This window comes from Anser brachyrhynchus (genome assembly GCF_964034855.1).
Source record: "Anser brachyrhynchus genome assembly, chromosome: 5".
NCBI lineage: Eukaryota > Metazoa > Chordata > Aves > Anseriformes > Anatidae > Anser > Anser brachyrhynchus.
The window spans coordinates 15,008,682-15,028,329 of record NC_137699.1 but is presented as its reverse complement, the minus strand read 5'-3'; the positions used below and the strand labels follow the sequence as shown (position 1 = coordinate 15,028,329).

At 34.6% G+C, this 19,648-nt stretch overlaps 1 protein-coding gene across 12 annotated transcripts in view; it reads right to left on the bottom strand.

Annotated features, from left to right (window-relative positions):
* The window catches only part of LRRC4C (leucine rich repeat containing 4C), a 515,374-nt gene that overhangs the window by 127,868 nt on the left and 367,858 nt on the right, over positions 1 to 19,648 (bottom strand). For 2 of the 12 annotated variants that reach the window (XM_080594583.1, XM_080594597.1), the window contains exon 3: positions 6,988 to 7,101. The exons of the other annotated variants lie outside the window; for them this stretch is intronic. The gene's annotated coding sequence lies outside the window, so the exon portion shown is untranslated. The remainder of the gene's footprint in view (positions 1 to 6,987; positions 7,102 to 19,648) is intronic. 12 annotated transcript variants of the gene reach the window in all.

The following is a 19,648-nucleotide window of genomic DNA, read 5'->3' as shown; positions in this document are numbered from 1 at the left end:
ATGGCTTTGGTCAATTTACAAATCCAATTTTCTAAAACATTATTTTTTTTGTATATAGTACAATTACACAAATTCTTCAGTCTTTTCAAAAGATTTTATCTATAAACGATACACTTTTCTTATGTATTTTTCATCTCAAAACAGTCATTTAGTCAAAACTAACTTTGTACTTTTGAGTTATGAATACAAGTTTCTTGATTCCAGCTAAAAAAAAAGTATCATCAGAAACAGGGTAGAAGCAGATATGATATAATGGTCAATTCAACAGAGTAGCACAACCATTCAATACATCATACGCTGTAGTTGTCATACATGTTTTCCCTTTCATGGGATCAGGGCTATACTTTCTGCCCCCAAATCTACAGTCTTCACAAATTGTCAGGATTTGACAAGGAGATTACCTGGGAAAGCCTCAGAAAACAAAAATGAATTATTTGCTCCATGTAAACCCTTGATATCTGGATCTCAATTGAAAGATGACCCTGAGAAATGAAGGAATGTCCATTATCAAAGATAGTATCAGTTTCCATTTCACACAGAGCAAAGAGCGAGTAAGTGAAAATACAAGTTTTAAAAGAAATAAAAATAAATGATTTCATACGCTTGACTTCTAAAGAAAAATAGTAGTGGTTAGTGTATTTAATGCTAGTGAAACTGACAGCCCAAGAAAGTGATAGCCATTAGCCAGAATGCATGCAGAGTGTCTCACACACTTTCCGATGAACTAAAGCATGTAAGAACCATTTTCAGAGATGAGAGGATATTAATTAATTCAAAAGGCCTTCAAAAGACTGTTAGGAGGAATTCTACATTGACATTAATTTTTATTGTATATCTTTTATATCAGTTCACCTTTTTACAGAGTTCTCCCAACAATCGCTTGTAAAAATTTCACAATGCTCCTTCCATACATTTGATTCCAGATAGAGCCATTTTTTGAACTTTCAAAGAAAGTCCATGTCTTTGCATTATATATCTGAAACTTAACATAGGATTGGCCTAGAATCCTAAAGGACCACTCGTAGTGACCCACATTTACTTCACAGAAGAAAATAAAATTTCACAGCCTATTTAGATAATAAAGTAATATGCAGTCCTGCTTCATAGCCTTGATGTCAATTTACACTATTGGTTTTAGGGTGAATTAAATATGACTCCAGGCAGAAGGACTTCTTCCTCATCTTTTCCGTGGGAGTCAACTGAAGCCTGAGATCCAAATACCATATGTTAATGTGCATACTGAATTAACATTGCTATAGTCACAAAATATCTATTCCAATTACAAAAATATTTCCACAATCTTTGATGTTATACTAAAAATAATTAACCTAGACAAGAAGTAGCACCAGAGACACTATCATTTCTAGCTGAATAATGGACAAAGCTGATTGCAAGCAAACATAGAAAATCTACCAGCTATATCTTCTTTTATTTTAAATAGCAGTACAAAAGAATGGATCAGTTCAGAATAGATACCAGGCAACTAGAAAACGTGAAGACCTGCTATGAGCCAGCTGGAATCAGTTTCTTTATTTGCTTGAGTAACGTGTTTTTAAGGATTCAAGTTGCAAACATGTTGGAGTAACCTGAAGATCATTTAACAATTTGACAAATACATAGAGCAAGAGCTGAGGCAAGAGCGATGCATGTGGCTCCCCGGAGGATAATCCACCTGAGTTATAAGATTTTCAAATGTGCTGCATAATGTAAGTATTAATAGGACACAGGTGCCTTTGCTGTTGCATAGAAACAGATGCACTGAGGCAAACCAAGGTATTTTTAATAAAGTAATATCCATATTAAACAACACAAGGTGGCGAATCTAGAAACAGTTTCTAAATGCTGAGGTGCCTGATGCTGCCCACTAACATACACAAGTGTCCAAGCTTTGTAAAACTACACTACCATGTCAGATTAAACATGAGAACTGGAGATAGGATCAAATCCTCAGTGCCAAAAAGTTAATCCAAAAAACACTGCTATTCAAGCACATCCATTAGGCTAAACATCTAGGAAACAAGAATTATTCCACTGAAAATATAACTGTTGTGCAGATTAAACAAATTAAATCAATGTTATAAACAGGAAGAGGAAAAAAAAAACCACACACAAATAATTAGATAACCTGTAATAATATCTTCAGTTTGCTCTATGACTTAAGAGGTAGGGAATTTTTCAAAAACAATAAGCTATCTTTACTGCAGACTTTTGTCATCACATTGTGATACAGTTTCAGAGTCTGATTGTAAAATAATGCTAGAATAGGTTTAACTGTACTTGGACAGAAACTTCGCAAAAAAAAAAACGGTGTTTCTGAATATATTGTCAACAATATACTAGCCATTCCTTTCTTTTTTTTTTTTTTTTAGAAACACTAAGTCAGTGTCTAAGATTGGCACTTAAAACCTTTGATCTACATAAGTCTTTTATTTTAGTTTTATCACTAGCAATATGTACTTATTGAAACAGTACACCTTCTGAGAAAGTATGGCTATTACTAGCTTTAGAGTCTTCAGAACATAGAACTTAGGGGATGATGAATTTTGGAGTCATTTCTCAACATGACTGAAAAAAAATATGTATTTGTAAATGAAGAAATATGTAAAAAAGTATATCTTAGCTAATAGATTATTAAATGAATTTGAAGAGTTAGCTTGAGGTATCTTCAAGACAATTGCAATAACCAAATCCTCAAGCACAGAACCATGATAATTATATGAGACCTTTCTTCATTTTTTCATGTGTCAATGGGTTGTCATGATTTCTAATGAGGTTATACAGAAGATCCTTACTTCAGATACTACAGTTTTCTTATAATGACTAGACAATTTAGATTAAACAACCTGGGAGACTCATTTAAGTTTCTAAGTCTGCTGTAGACTTCCTGTGTAATTTTGAATTTAATTTCACTGTACTTTAACTCCCCATCTGTTTTGAGAATGCTAAGATACTACAATAATGAAGGCCACATAAGAAATTAGACATATGTATTGCAACCTTCCTTAGCAACAAAGAACTTTGTGTTTTTTTTTTCTTTTTTTTTTTTTTCTCCTTAGGAAGACTGATAATGATGGATATGCAATCTCAACATACTGAGAAGAAATGTTTTCATCTGGAACTGGTTGTGTATCTTGATTAACTGTATGTTTCTACAGTGGAAAAAATAAATTTCAGGGCCGTTAAGTGAGAACTTGTAGCTTTTTGGTTCAAAACTAGAACTTCAAAATTGTTACAGTATTAAATGTAAAATATTAATCAATTGTGCATACATTTAGAGAGTCTACATGCACAATGCTCACACGTGGAAAAGACTTTTTTAAAAAGTGTACTCACAAGTGACATTCATCATACCTTTCTGTACCATCTGTAATTAGCAACCTGTTTTGAGGATGCGTGTTCTGATGGGATGAATTTATTGAGACCACAGATATTAATTTGTTGATATTCTTTAAAAAAATGTTTTATGCTAAGACATTTTTAACTGAGATCAATTTATGGAACTTCTCTTCAATTCAGTCAGTTTTTATATGCTTTGTCCACCACTAGCCTTTTTCTTAATTTTATTCTACACTCATCAGTAAGACAAGACATTAAAAGCCCTATCAAGTGGCCATAAAAGAGGATGGAACAAGGATGGAGAAGAATGAAGTGAAGGGACCGAACCATAAAAAGAAATATGATTGCTTCTATCTCTAGTGTAAGTGATGTAAGCTCTGATGCAATGTGTTCATCATTATGTATTTTTTCAGATACTGTGCAGATGAATGTAATTTATTCCAAGAATAATTTATAAGGTATTTCAACATTTTATTCTACACAGTAATAAATATGTGGAATGTGGTCCAGAATTCTGGCTGCTTCTGTTGCAGAGGAGCATTGCCCCCCTTTTGAGAACCTTTGATAACTGGCAACATTTAGAGAAGCAGTCAACATTTTACATTAGAAATTCCAGTGGGTGCATTATGTGTTGATTGCTTTCTGGGTCAATTCATTTTGTTTGCACAGTAATGGGATAGAAATGTAACTATGACAAATATTGAGCTCACAAAATCAGAAGGAAGATAGACCGCTCACTCCAACCATTGACTCAACAGTATTCAACCACGATTGATCCAGTTTAAGCCTCCCAGTGTGACAAAACAATGAGTGGCTCTTTCTTAGCCATTCTGCTTTTTGGAAATATAATTACTGCCACCACCACAAATCCCATGATGTGTTAATTGTTGACTAGTATAGTTGCATTTTTGCAAAATTATCAATAGACGGACAGCTGTTCATCCTTCCCATGCAGAACAAGTTCTAAGTAATACTGAGTTCCTATAACAAATCTGTCCTCTTATGAAGACCGCTGAAGTTTTAAGGTTATGGTTAAGGGATGGAAAGAAAGAATATGCTACCTTGGACTAAAATTCATCTGGAAAAAACAGAGAACCCAAAATAATGGAACTGATCACACTAGAATACTTTTGGACAGAAGGTGAAATGAATCAGTTTACCGAAACGGCAAAGCAAATGTAAACGGACAGGATATAATTATCAGAGTTAGAATTTGGATAGCACACTGACATTCAGATTTACACTTGATGTAAACGATGGTACATGAAGCATGTCGACTTCTCTAGTACAGAGGCCCTGGTTTGATAACGACTCAGAGAGAGGAATGTTTTCTGCTGAAATACAAATGCCAATTGTTACACCTTTCTTTCTTTCTTTTTTTAAATTATTATTATTTTATTTCTGGGAGAAAATCATGGCCCTTCTTCTTGATTTTAGCTATTGATGGCTATAGTGTCAATCATAGATTTTGCCATTTCCTTTGTAAACCACTATACCACCACAGATCTTGCAGTAATCAATACATGAGTGATACAAGCCAAAGATATACATACCTGGAAGAAAAAATAATTAAAAAATTACTTTCAACCCTGAAAACTCCAGTTGGATCTGCATACCTCTAAAACTATTTCCCCTAAATTCTTCCTAAGAATTGTTTTATTTCCTGTAAACACATCCTGTATGATCCTTCCATTTCAAGAACACACAATGGAAAGCCGCTTTACTTCTCTCAGTCATAAATTGGAAAATAGTATCTCTAAAAGCAGATCAGTTGATATAGTTATTTATATGAAATATCATCCCTCAAACAAAAAGTAAAAGGCAAACATGGCTTTTATGTTTTTTTTATATTTTTTCATTTTGCTTAATTCAGTCTGAACTGAATGAAGTCTTTTAGTATACTGCTTCAGTAGATGTACTCCTTTAAGCAGATCCTGGGAGATCATGGTTTTGGAAAAAGCAGTTTTAAAGCAGGGCAAAGGCCATTCATCTTGGTCATTACCATTCTCAGATGCAAGCCTGTTGCTCAGTGGGATAGCATTCATGGAAACTACACTCAGCAAAGCTAGCTCTTTGATAGACGGCTCCCTCCCCTCATGAAGGGCAGACTTTCTGAGAAACACTTTTCTCCTTATTTCTTCTGCATAAGAAAGGAACAGATAAAGGTATCTATCCAGGATCTAATCACAAGGGAGGAAGTGAACCTTGCTTGGTCTTTGAAAGAGTTTTACTGGCTGTATGGGAGACTGAACATTTTTTTTTAGCACAGTAAGATAAACTGTCTGCGTAGACTTACACAGTACTGTAGTACAGACCAAGGTGTTTCATGGGAAAAAGTGACGTGTATTCACTTGGCAACCAATACACCACACCACCACTGCTAACAAGATTTATTATAACTAGACAAATATTAGTGCCTTAGGAATTATCAGCAACTACCCACGTATATATTATTTTACCTCTAGGCTCATTTCTGTTCTTCTCTGTGTGTATAGTCTAGTGAATTGGTTTACTAGGAGAAATGTTTCCTCAAAATAACCAGTAGATCATAAATATTTGCACCAGGACATTTTCAAATAATCCTATGTATTTATTTAGAGTAGAAGCTCAAGTCAAAGACTTGAAATGACATTATGAAACAAGCTGAGACAGTCTTCAAGCTGATGTCTTAAAGCAGCTTCCTATAACAGCTAAAATACAGAAAAATAGCTTAAATGCATATGAGACTCCAATAAGACAAAAACATGGAGGCTTATGTGGTTTATCAGATATTAGAGAAGTCCTCTGTATAGGTTTTTTAAAACCCAAAAGATTTCACAAAACAGATGGAAAACAAAATCTTAAAATTCTTTCTTTGTCCAGAAAGTAGTTTAAAGGGCTTAATAAATTCCATATATTCCCTCCTCAGTTTCAATGGGAATGATCAGTTACCTAGAAGACAACTATGTTGTATTTAGTTAATCCAAATGTTGTGCAGTTGCTGACAACATTGAGACATGAAATATTGCAACTGACAAATTTTAGACTCCTGTCTCTAGATAAATGAAAGGATCAATATTAGTTGTTTCTTCCCTACTCCTGCCAAAGTCCGCATGTGGTATAGGAGACACGCTGACGATGATGAATTTTGGATAGATTTATCCTTTTGCTGCTTCTTTGCAATGAGTTATTTATCCCACCTGCTATCTGAGTTAGTATATGGTTTAATGATTTGTGTATGTCTTTGATACAGCTACTTACAAAACAAAATTATCTACACTAGACACAAAGATTGTCACAGATTTATCTATGCTGTGAAGATGCTGAGATTGACCACATACTTCAGTCAAGACTAAAAAACAACAGAAGCAAACCACAATCACCCCATAATCTGCACTATTAGATAATAAGGTGATTGCTAATGACACTGCAATCCAAGATAAAGTTGAGGATTTTAGTGGAGGCAAGCCCCAAGTCTATATCGATTTTCCTGTTTGTCAGCATTTGGAAAACAGCCCATCTATTTTCATTTCAACTTTTCCTTGAGGTATTTAAGTTCCTTTAACTGATACAGGTATAAAGCATTCATTTTTGGATTTCTTACAGTTAAATTCATTCTTCAGGAATGAACTATTTCAATGTGCTGGGTTAAAGGAAGCCTCCGCAACTCACCAATATAATGAAAACTGGTCATTCATTTTCATTTGGTTTCTTCTCTTTCTACCAAAATGAATATCAGTACTAGAGATTCATTGGAAAAGGTATTTCTTGTACACTTGATCTAGTCTGGAGGGAGAAAGGAGAAGAAAACGAGTGGAGGGCTAGAGGAGTCAGAGAAATTAATTCAATCCATTCTTATCATCCAGAAATATTTGCATCATTTACTTAAAGAACAAAATTAAAACAGAACTGTTAGAGAGCATTACTTTTATCATTTTACTTTGATGTAGGAAAACAATTCCAATGTGCAAACTCAATTAATACAGAGAATTCGGTTATAAAACAGTCCAGTTTATTAGCCAGACAAAAGAATGATGGCTGTGCTATGATTCAACAAGGTAATTAGAGAGAAGACCATTCAATTAATGTTTAAAGTGTATATGCGTGAGTTTAACCAGCCCTTAGAATTAAAAAGAGAATAAAATAAACAAATGAACAAACAAACAAAACGGCAGGGAGGGAAGAAGGCAGGAGGGAGGGAGAAGATTTTTTAGGGAAGTGTTACAAAGAATTTTTTGCAAACAGTGTTTTTCAGGGGAAAAATAGATGCTGCAAAACATGACACAAGTTTCTAATCATGATTCAGTTAGTGGAGCCACATTTCAAAGAATCATTGAATAACTGATCCAACTATACTATGCTATACCATACCATACTATACTATTTCTCTTTCCCCTGAGCTTTGAAATAATTTTCTGCACTGTCCACATTGACTCTGTGACTAACTAGCACATTTCAGGTATTGCAATTATACCCTTCACTGATATTATAATGGTTCTCTCTTGGATTCTTTCTTCCCAGTTTAATTCATACTACTAAGCTATATACTATATATTTAGGTTATTTAATCTTTGCTCAGAAATCCTCTGGACTCCAATCATTCATGTTGCTCTTATCCACATCTTACATGTTTTTGTTATGTCCTCCTTACCAACTCTGAGACTTTAAAGTCATGGATACTGATCAAGTTCAACATATGGGGAAGTATGACATCGATGTGAAGAAGGACACTATAAACATTTGCAGAAATGTAGAGTGAGGTTCTCCCTCACCACTACTACCATCTTCTTTAAAATGACTCCTAATCATAAAGATACAGAAATACTAACAGAACAATCAGAGGGTAGAATAAAAAGTTAACAAATAAGCCATTATCCCTTTATGAAGTCTTTGGTCTGCTCTAGAAAATACAGATTCTCATTTGCTTTTTATGGTTGCTATGAAAAAACCACCTGACACATATCAATAAAATCTGCATGAGATTCCTTTCTTCTGTGATCTACCTTATAATTTTATTCCATCTGTGATCTAACTTGTCTTTGTATCCTCTACAGTGTATAAGTTGCAGAATATGATGAACAGGGACTGACTGAATCACGATATGTGACCTTTTGAAGTGCTTTAAAAACCTTAGCAAATTAACATGTATTAATCGTGAACTTCTAGCAAGAGGTGATACATTTAATCACTTACCTAGTACAATTATTGTTAGCAATAGAAATAATGTTCACAGTAGGAGCAAAAAAAAAAAAAAAAAAAAGGAAAAATTAGCATACCTTACCATCTACTTTTAAAAAAATAAATAAGCTGAGTCACAAAGTGTCAAGTGTACCTTTACATGACCAAAATGAAGCTGATTTGTTCCAAGGTACCATGCTGGTTACGTATACCCAAATCAAATAAGACAGCACACAGATGCAGATGCATGAGTTATAGGCTGTGAATTCTTGTAAATTAAAGCAACATCGTAAGGACAAAATATACATTTTTTTAAATGTGAGCTATTAAGAAATAATGCAAGATTGCCTAATAACACCCTTGAAGTAGGCCAAATTCCAGTAAACAGGCAATACAGTGTAGTTGTTAAAGACAAACATGGTTAGTTTGGCATAGTGTAGACAAAATTAATGTTTCAAGGATCATTCTTCAAGATCTTCCCTTAAAAATATGCTGAAAGTCATTTTATTTACCTTACTAGCTATTTTAAGACAGGTTAATCTTTATAAAAAAACTTTGCAGGAATTTGAAATAATATCTGCTCTAGAAACTGAGATCCTCTAGCCACAAGCAAGAGTAAAGAATACATAAATTTGTTCACTTTGACCTGACATCCCCTGGAAAAGTTTTGAATAAAGAAAATTCATATCAGAGAAGAGAGACTGAAAAAACTGGTCAGCTGTCAGTCTTTACACTAGCTGATAATCTTTTCACTGCCCATGACAATATTCAATAGGAAGATTTTGCGTTACAAAGAACAGTCATATAAAGGAACAATTATAAAGACACACTAAGTGTTAGGGGCACAAAGAAACTCCTAAGAAATCAAGGATGAGAATAACACATAGTGAATTATCTCTCTCTCTGATCTGCACAATACATAATATAAATGAGCATACTTTTATTTGATGGTAATTATTTTCTGTAGTAAATGTGATGAGCATGGTAATTTCAGTGTGGCTTCCAGACAGTGAGAACTATGAATTCTTATATTTGAACAAATTCAAAGGAAGCGGATGTTTCACAATACAGCATTTTGATAAGATATTTTAATTATGTGTAATTTTACTTTTGAATCTTTTCCAACTTCCTTCCTGACATCTTAAGTTAATTTTTAAGGTGCTGACATATACAAACCAAACAAATAAATAAATAAATAAAGCATTCCAGAAAATCTTAAGTAAGAAGCTACAGAATATTTGAATATTTCAGGGTCAATGTCAAAGAGGAAAACAAAACACACACACACAAAATCCAACAACAAAACTCATCAGCTTTTATAATTAAAAAAAAAAATCCTGTTCAAATAACTGTTTATCCATTTGCTGCTCTAATTCCCAGATAATGTAAATTTAAACACAGAAAATACTCATTTGTATTTTCTCCCTCAAATGTGGTTCTTACTCAAAAAAGGACACAAGTTTAGAAAATGTCTGTATTCCAATTAGTTCTTTTGTTTGTTCGTTTAATCTTATACATATCTACTCCTAGTAATAAAAGGGCTGAAATCTAGCAGAGGCAGTGAATCCATTTTCATAGTGTACAGAGATAATAATAAATCATCTTAAAGTCCAGGTTTATTAGAAATGACTGAAATACATTACAGGGCAGCAATAACTTCAATGGTTGGTTTACCAACCAGTGGGGTGGAATTAAAAATGCATTAAAATTTATAGAAAAGAAACTAAATAGCAGAGAGTTTAGATTGGTTTTGACATAGTTAAATGAAGCATTATTTTTCTTTGTGTGGTTAATAAAATAAAACCCTATAAAATTGGAGAAACATTCCATTTTGGAAGCTGAAAAGTGAAAAAAAATCCAATATTAATTAAATTTACTGCTTATTCCCTCCACTGCATGTCAGTGATGCATTTCAGGAAAAAAGCGCTATCAAAGGTTCTTCTCTCTGCTCCCCGAGAACATTAGCTACTCCCTTAGATTTTAACAAATAGTTTCTGTTCAAGCTTTGCAGATACACATGTAAACAAAGAAATACATTTGCATGGGAAGGTGAGTTGACCTACTCTAATAGTGAAGATGACATCTCATCAGTAATACAATTCCCTGGCTCTCACAAGTTTCCCAGAGCTTGTCAAACCATTGGCCAAAAATTCTTCTTCACAACTAGAGGTGCATGAAATGGTAAGAATGGAAACAGAAGAAGGACAGGTTTGAGACATGCTTCCTGTATGAGAAGAATTTTTAAGAAACTTAATTTTTTTTTTAAGATTTTTTTTTTTTTTAAGAAATGGTACTTAATTTTCTAAGAGCTGTGTGTCCCACTGGGACAGAGTCTGACAGTGAAACTACACAGCCATGCAGCCGTGGAGCTGAGCACAGGATTACTGGAGCTCATAGAACCACAAAGTTTTAGGAAGATACAAGGCTCTTCTTCTATGCAATGAGATGTGGTCTACATGGTAGAGGTGGCATAAGGCAACACGTTGCATGCCTTAAGTGTGGTAATAGGCACTGAAGATAACAAGTTATCAAAAAATACACTTTTTCCAACTCACATTGGAAACTCCCTTTAATTTTCAAGACTACTCCAGCTATTTTCTAGCTACTGCAGTTCCTCATTAGCCTCTAAACTACATAGACATTTCTACCACAGCAAAATGACTGAAAAACTCTACCGGGAGTCTTTTACATTCATTTTATGTTGACCAAGAAATAACAAACAAACAAACAAAAACCACCAACAACAAAAACAGCCATTCATTGTAAACAATGGAAAGAGCAGAATAAAATTGCAATAAAATGCAAAATATTAACCAACATAGTTAGACTCTGACAGAAAGGTTATACTCCTGACAGCTACAATTTTAGAGTCTTATTTTACAGCTTTAACACTGAACACAGTCAAGACCTTTTCTCTCTGTATTTCTAGAAGCACAATATAAGACTTCCTGAGAATATTTCAGAAAAATCTTTAGAAATATTCCTAAGAATATCCTTACCACTCCTGGAAATCTGGGTTTTCATCTCTACAGTGTAGGTTTTACCTGCTCAGCTTCACATTCTCATTAGGCCCTTCTTGCTGGTAGAGAAATTATTGTAGCTCTACTAGTAGAATTCAGATCAACTAACAAGATCAGTCTTCACTATTTTGTAGACTGGCCTCTACCCCAAGCTATGTAGACCCATGTCATCTTTTGTTTGTCCACCACACAACTGAGATTCTAGACAATTTCTGTGAGTTCACGCAGCAGAACTCCCAAGCCCTCCAACAGAAGATCATGACAAATGGTAACTCATTAACTTCCTTTCCCAGTCCTGTCCTTTGGCAAGTCGTTCAGAAAACTCCCACATGGAACAAATTCCTAATTCTACTCTCACTGAAATAAAGGAGATAGTATTTAATATTCTCAGGTACAATCAGTATTTGAATGCTGCATTGAAAGATGAGTGCTTTCACCCAAAGAAAAGAAAATGAAATCTTGTCCTGACTTAAATGTTCATGAATCTATGAACTGCCGTACAGACATGAGCATTAATATATAATGAGAACTGGCTCTATCACTAGAATAAATTCAAGCATTTAGTCTATAAAACGATAAATAAGGTATGAAACTATCATCATATCATCACCAGAACCTTAAAGGATTGCTTAAGATTTTAAATTGCAAGTTCAGTATTATTAAGTATACTGCATACACCGTATTATTGAAAGAAGAAAATATTTCAATAGGTAATGTGTAGTCAATCTGTAGAATGTAAATGCTGAAGTTGATATCCAAAGGAGGAATGCTGTAGCCATGCAAGTTACAGTAGTACTATCTCATGTCTCAGCAATACAAACTGCTCATCCTGATGCTCATAAAGAAACCTCCTCTTTAGAGTAGTAGTAGGGGTTAGAAGTACTCATCTCACAGTGATGCTGGAATGTCTGAGCTTTAACTTCATCTGGGGGAGAAAAAACCAACAAACAAACACAAGAAGAAAATGCCAAAATGCTCTCTGAATCTGAAAAATTCATTTTTAAGATGTTGGTCATTTGATTGCTCAGAAACCTAATGATGGACTGCTGAAAGTTTAATGGTTACACCATTGATTTCTATTTATGATAAGGAAAACTTGTCTTATTTTGTCTCAATCTTTATTATAGTATTTTAGGGAGTTAAAAGAGACATCCATAACACAACATTATGGGATGTAACCACCCTTAGTTTATAAAAAAGAAAATTTCAGGTGAAATCTTAGACAAGCATATTTCTTGTGCATCTAAGAAAAATCACATTTCTACCTGCATTGCATTCTCTCAACTTTGTCAAGGTTTCCAATAAAAAAGAACATTTACCCTTTAATATTAAATACAAGGTCAGACAGAATAAGTGATTGCAAATGGCCATTACTTTCCTGTCATCAGCCCAATTAAGGATTCCAGCTGTCAGGATCTAATGTTGCTGCAACATTAAAAATAAAGGGACATTCAGATGCATTGATCTGTATCAAAAGTGCTTTATTGGAAAAAAAAAAAAGGCAGGAATTATAATTGTCTTGAAGTGTCAAGCTATCAAATGAAAATGTAAGAAGGAAGAAAGCAAGAGAGAACTCCCTCCATCGGTTACCCAGATGTCATTTGATACAAATAAGCTAATTCTTGCTGCACCCTCCATTACTGTCACCTCTGACCAAGCACCCTCTATTTGATCAAAAAGGCATCAAAAAGGTGAAGCTCTGCAGAATATCCAAGGACCTCATATGCTCTATCAAACCTAAAGTCATTAGATTTAGAATGTATCTCGTGAGGATTTATCTATGTCTCTGGATAGCTAGGCTTCCCACCGCCCTCACCCCCCTTTCTTTTTTCCTCCTCCACTAAAAAAAAAAAAACACAAACGGACAGGTGTAAATGAGGAATAAAAAGTTGCAGCTGTACTGGTAGTGTGGAGCACATCACAGAATCAAGCAAAACGATGATAAAATATCTGCATATAACAAGATTTGATTAATTTTTATTTCCTTTTATTTTGAAAATTTTCCAATCAACCTTGATGCAAACATATTTTAAAAATCCTATCTGGAAAAATCTGTTATTTAGCAAGCACTATCAGTCTAAAATAGAAATATAATTACCATTTTACTAACAACACATTCTTGTCCTTTCTATACACTTCGCCCTTTATCAGTTTTGCTGTATATGTTTCTTTTATTTTTTTATATATCTTCACAGTTTCTTTTTGTAATTTAACAGAGAGAAATTAACTTTCGGAAATAGAGAATGTTCAACAAAAAATTCTGACTTAAAAAAAGTTTGAAATGTAGTAATCACCATAAACATTTAAATGATAAAAATAATAAGAAAAATAATAAGAAAAATAATAAGAGAACAGAATAGTGAGAATAATCAATAATTCTCCAAGAACATAGACACTACTGTAACAGCTAAAACAATATATACTCTAGGTTCCATATATATGTTGTGTTCAATATATTCTTACAGTCAGATTAGAAAAAGTTGTTTATTTCTTTAAAATTAATTGTATTCTTAAGCACATTTTAGTTCAAATTCATGTCAGGGTATCAGTAAACATTTTAGATCTTCAGTACATAAAGATCATAGTATCAAATGTATTTAGTCAGCTAAAAACAGACAGAAATCCAGTAACGTTTATTGAAGATCCCAAACAACAAACACCTTTAAGACCATTAGAAAATCAATGGTATTAGTTGCTTACTAATATTGTTTCTCTTGATGTCTAAATATCTTAGACATCAGCAGCTGTAAAGCTGCTCTGTTCCTTTTGATAACTGAAATACCTTTGAAAATTTAATTATTAGTTAATTTGTCACCTCCAAAGTAGCAGCTACATAAGAGGGAGAGTCTGCTTTTGTTAGGCAGTGCAGGTGTGTACACTCTATTTCAAGTTCACAGTACAGGGATAATTCCTGCACTGTCATGCAAACTGAGAGTAGCTTTTTGACCTTTGCTTGATTTCTCAACTGCCAGATTAGATATTCAGCCTGTTGGCAAATGTTTGAGTTGAGCTGAGATCACACTTAGATAACAGCTTTTGAGATCGTGTTGATGGTGTATATATATATAAAATATTATTTCACTGAAATACTGCAAACAATATCAAATTCACTGCAATAAACCCCATCTCGTCTGTTGGCAGACCTTCTTTCATCATGGCTGTTTCTGAAAGTTAATATAGTGCTTTCAAAAATACAAGTCAGAGGATTTAAGTACAGAGTCCTTGCAAGTGGGATTTACTTTTATATATCTTATTTAGGCATCTTGTCTACTGCTAAACACTTCACATCTTCTCGTAGAATCATTAAAACCTTGGAAACCCTTCTGATGCCACTGTAACATGTTGTTAGCAATACTTCAGTAAAATGTATAAAAATAGTAAAATACCACCAGTCAAATTAAGAGTTTTAAAATGTTAAAAGAACCTGTAGAGTTAACATAAATCAATTTTCTATAGCATTACTTTTCTTTAGATGCATGCCATCTAAAGAATAAAAGATTTCCTAGATACCTGAACTTCACTTGCTGGTTTGGTTGTGTGGTGAGTTTATTTTTGTAACACAATCTAATAATATTCCTTTGGTACGTGAAGTAGCCATGCTAGAAGGAACATGAAAATAAGACTGATATTTGTTGACATCCTGCACTGGATATTTTAATCTAATTATTATCTATCATACAGAATGACAGCTTGAATCCATATTTACAAAACACAGACACAAAAAAGAGTTGATATTTTACTTTGCAGGTTTCTGAAATATAAATATCAAATGCAAGTAGCAAACATTCACACTTATATTACTTCTATAAATCTTGAGGCATTTTGCACCTTAAACTTCTATGCCTTTACATGACAGGCTATTTTATAATTTGGTAAAATTAGGTCCTGCCAACCATTCATTTTTGAGAATTTCATGATGACATTCAAGAGCAAACAGGCCTTGTTCACAATACTTTGACAAACTTCTGAGATCCCTAGTTAGGTTCAGATAATCTAGCTTTTTCTTCCATTTTCAAGTGGAGAATGTGTTCCCTTTTCTACATCCCAGTCCTCATTGTACAGTGAAGTATGACAGCTGTTTAACTGCACAGTAAGGATGAACATAGACCTTTTTCTGAACACAGCCTGGAAAAAACAGATCATGCTTAAACCAAATTATCTGGCTGTCAGCAGATATCTGTTGAGGGCTCTCCTGTAGCTGGAAAGTCCCCAACTCTACAGACATCAGGCATTTTTGAGGATGCAATACTTGGATGGTGGGGAATGCCCTGCCTATCATCAGCACAGTTCAGGAAACTCACCAATTTACCTTGCATGCTCCCAATCTATCATGACAATTATTTTGATTATCTACTTGGAGTAGATAATACCACTTTTTTTTTTTTTTCCTTAGGCAGAAAAGAGTCAAACAAGCCAAAATTGTCTCAGACCACAGCAAAAACTTGCTGCAGATGCAGAGACAGCGACTGAACTCAAGCTATCCAAGTCTCAGAAAACTGCTGGTTATTCTTTCTACACCATCCTATGGTTCCTGACCTCTGCCAGCATCGTTGGCTAAAGGATGGACATTCACACTGACCACCTTAGATCAACAGTCCTGTGTGAATGCAGATTACCGTATACACAGAAATAGGAAGCACTCTGCTGAATAATGGGTAAACCCGGTATTATTGCTATTCTGATTCTGTACTATGTATACACAGAAACACATTTGGCTCATGGTTCTCTAGGCTTGCCTGTTGCCAGACATACTCAATGTACCACTTCAATTCTCTTGTTTCCCAAGGTGCTATGAAAATAACAGTCAACTATACTATTGTACTGCAATATAACATATTCATTCTTTCCCTTCTGTTAAAGACCAATTGGTATTAAAACAGCTGAAAAGGCACTGGCTGTCTCAGTAGTAGTCTCTCCCCACAATTTCACTCTGAAACAAATGCAGTGGAGCAATTGAATTAGGCAGACATTTTCCTTCTATCCAACATACCAACTATAACAAAAGCTTTTTTGTTAGAAAATAAAGGTGTATTGTCCTGTAGGTAGAAGGAGTAGTATACATATTCTTTAGAGAGGGGAAAAAAAACAAAAAACAAAAAACAAAGCATTTTAACAGTGAACACGTTTTTCCTCATTTAAATACTGCTTTAAAGAAGGCAAGAGAGGTGCATTTCTAAGATTATCTTTGTAGATCTTTTCAAAATAGTAATTTGGTGGCATAATAATATTTCAGTTTGATCTATCTTGCACCAAACACAAAACGCAAGCTGTTTCTACTAACTGCAAAGAAATCTGTAGATACTCAGTAACTGAAAATAAAGCCAGAATTTGCTCAGTACAGACACATACAGCCAGCAAATATTTTAAACTTTGGTCTCTCTGGGGCGAAATTCACCCTATGCTGAGAGCGGGACAGCACTACTACCCAATTAAATATTGGCTTATTTTTTAGTTGGTGCACAGACTTTGTACTAATGCTCTGTTAAAGAATGACTCTCAGCTTCTGTAGCTCATTTTATCCAATAAATAAATAAATAAAATTAAATAGGTTCTCTAATTGCTCTCAGGACTACTATGAGATGTACTTTGTTAAGTCTGAATGACCTTGAGATTCAAATACAGTAGCATCTGTCCAACTTCCAAGTATAATCCTTTAAAATGAAAGCTTAACTGTGGGTGTTCCACAAGCCTTGAGTGTGGGCACTCTTGTCCCATCAGGAAAGATTGTGATCTGCAGTCACAACAATCCTGGACTGTGGGTAACCTTCACGCAGCCCAAGCAGCAGAACCTACATTTCCAAAACTCCACCCTAAAACATAGAGCTGTGTGGTGAGGTAGCAAGGGGAGTTAACAATGACTGGTGAAGATTATGCTCTCTTTTCTACAGTTCCTGATGGTATAAGCGGGCAGAGCAGAGAAACAGAATAAGCATTAGTGTATATGTCCGGGCAGGGAATGAAGCAAGCAGAGCTGAGCCAAAAATTATCTCTGATTTCTTCATCATTTTATTATTTTCACTGAACATCAATCCTTCTATCATTGTGCAGCAATTGCATGTTTTCTGTTTTGCAAAAATAAAAACAGAAAACAAGCAAAAAACCTCTACATGCTGAAAATAACCACTTTGATCCCCTCAGGCTTTGAAGCTTGCAGGAGAGTCCATTCTTTTTATGACAGGATGTACTGGGTTATTGGTTCACATTGTCACTGTTTGAATAAGGGTCAGTGAATTTTAACATTTCTACGGCCTTCTATGGCCTTTTAAAAGTTTATTGTGAGATGAGCCTAAGAGCTCAGTGTAGCATTATCAGAGTCTGACTCTTTCTGTTTCGGTTATAAAAGGCAAAGATGATAGATACTTGGAGCTGGAAATCCTGTTTGTTCTCACGATGAGAGAAGTCAACAAATGTAGGTGCTTATTTATCATGGGCTTTCTACCAGCCTTTTTTCCTGTCTTGGTTTTGTTTGTTTGTTTCCCTAGAGCATGGACATGAGCACTAAACCATAGAGCTATGCAGGATTTTGGAACAAACTCAGATTTCAGAAGTGGAATAATGGCCTGCTCTGACATAGTCCCCACAACCAGTAACAGAAAATGCAGACGGATCACACAGGCAATTAAAAGAGCTAAAGAAATGGAATCTGGCTTCTAGCTATGCCTTGTGCATACCAGTTTGAAACTGTGGCATCCATAAAAATAATCCATATTCTGTTAAAAGGGCTAAGCATTGCTGGGCAGGGTAGTTTCATTCCCATCAGAAACTGAACCATTGGTTTTCCAGCTGATTATTAATTTAAAGACGCTACCATTAAGAGTGTTTAATCAGCATAAACTCCAGGCAGCAGGACCAACTTTTGTTATAGCCAAGACATGAATTTTCACCCATTGTGATGGCATTTTACAATTTAACTAAAAGTTTTGTCACAGTTGACTGCATACTTAGCTCTTATCCTTCTGTCCCATGCTTTTGCTGCTTATTCTGTATTGGCCCCCTATGATTTATACAGTCCTGTAGGCTGGTGAAGGAGCTGAAAACCCCTTTGTCCTGTCAGAGCCAGAGCCCATCGGGGTGCATACATTGCCCTCCCTCCTCTGGAACCCCCCCAGTTTAACTTTGCACTCAACATCAGCTAGAAATCTGAAAACTTTAGAAGGAGCCAGCATTATTATTCAGTGCTTCCTCTCCAACAATTAATCATGACAAAATTAAATTTAAATGAATCAAAGTAGATATACTTTCAAATTATATCACATTGCTGTAGATGACTTTGGTTTTTTTAAATAATGTTTATGTTTCAGTTTTCTGCAAAGGACTCTTATTTCAAAAAATATAGAGAAATGTAGTTCAGAAATAAAAATATAATTATTAGACAAACTGGAATTTGGACATAAAACATAAGAATTTACAACAACCAAAGCATTACAAAAACTACCTGAAAGCATTAATGAACGCAAGTGATTTTTATGCTTACAGAACCTTAATCCTCATTCAGAATTCATATACTTCCTATTATTTTGAAAGAGCAATTCTAGAAAAGCAGAGGCTACATATTTTCTCAGTCACATGGTATGATTATTATAACCCATGTATCAATATGATTTAACCCTATAAATCTTTCACAGCTTCTCCTATGGTAACAAGATCAGAACAAGATTAATCTCCTGAACTGTCCAAAAAGACAATCATTAAAATACCTGGAAATCCATAGCCATATGGTGTTAGAAAATGTCCAGCCCCATCAATCACCACGAAGCTTTATTTATTCATGGCTTTAATGGGCAAATTTACTTTAACCATGCAGCAGACTAGCAACATATGCTACACAACTGCTACCACCTTCATGCCATTATAGAAAGCAGCACGAATACACACATGCAAGCTGTGTCTGATCTAATGATCAATGTGGGCATCAAGTGATCCTCTGATTAAAGCCGCAGGATATCCTAAAGCACGTGTTCATCAGTTTTCCACATACTGAACGTAAACATTTGTTGCTACCTTTCTCCAATTTTTATGAGGAATAAGAATAGAAATGGATGAATTTATGAATAAAAACTCTAAATTTACTTTTTAATTCTCAGTATATAAAGGAGTGTGCAAGATTCACTGCCTTTAAGAAAAGAGAGTTATTT